General features: G+C 57.6%; 1 protein-coding gene across 1 annotated transcript in view; it reads right to left on the bottom strand.

The window, feature by feature from the left end:
* MIF4GD (MIF4G domain containing) overlaps positions 1-724 on the bottom strand; it is a 17,482-nt gene that overhangs the window by 8,866 nt on the left and 7,892 nt on the right. The window lies entirely within an intron of this gene.

Genomic DNA, 724 nt, shown 5'->3' with positions numbered 1-724 from the left:
TAGCCGGGCGTGGTAGCACGCGCCTGTAGTTCCAGCTACTTGGAAGGCTGAGGCCGAAGGGTCGCCGGAGCCTAGCGGGTCGAGGCTGCGGTGGCCGGGAGCGGCCCCTGCACTCCAGTCTGGGTGACAGAGCGAGGCTCCAACTCAAAAAAAAAAAAAAAAAAAGGTCAGGCAATTGAAGGAAACAGACATCCTCCAAGAGCCTAGAGGCTCTACTAAAGAGCTGACCCCAGCACATCTTACCTGTCTTATCATCCTGTCCAATTTCTTTCTCCCTTAGAGACCCCCAGGTCTAGCCTACAGAAAAGTTCACTTATTGACTCTTCAGCAGAGTACGACCTAGAACAAGGTTAACCCGTATTTCCTTCGCAGCAGTGGGAATGAGGAACTGCAGCACCTTGCCTCTAGGACCACGCTTCAGACCGTGCTCCGCAACCTGACTCAGGACAGGTGGTGAAGATGACTCGTTAAGAGGTTCGTGTGTGCGTGGGGGGTCCCCCACATCGATTTAACCATGCTTCGGCCACGGCACGAAACAGGCAGGGCTCTGTGCTCTGCCTACGGTCGCTCTCTTGGGAGAAGCGGTCACTTCGAGCATTCTGCCTGAGCGAAACGGTCACTTCTCGCACACACGGTCGCAAGCGTGAGGCCGCCAGGCGCGGGGCACGGTCGGCAGCGCCCGTCGCTCCCGGAGCTTCAGCCCAGCGCAGAGCCTCTCCTTTCG

This window comes from Carlito syrichta, unplaced genomic scaffold, assembly GCF_000164805.1.
Source record: "Carlito syrichta isolate Samal-C Ts95f unplaced genomic scaffold, Tarsius_syrichta-2.0.1 Scaffold315826, whole genome shotgun sequence".
NCBI lineage: Eukaryota > Metazoa > Chordata > Mammalia > Primates > Tarsiidae > Carlito > Carlito syrichta.
Note: the sequence above shows the minus strand (reverse complement) of the source record. Positions and strands in the feature narration are given on the sequence as shown.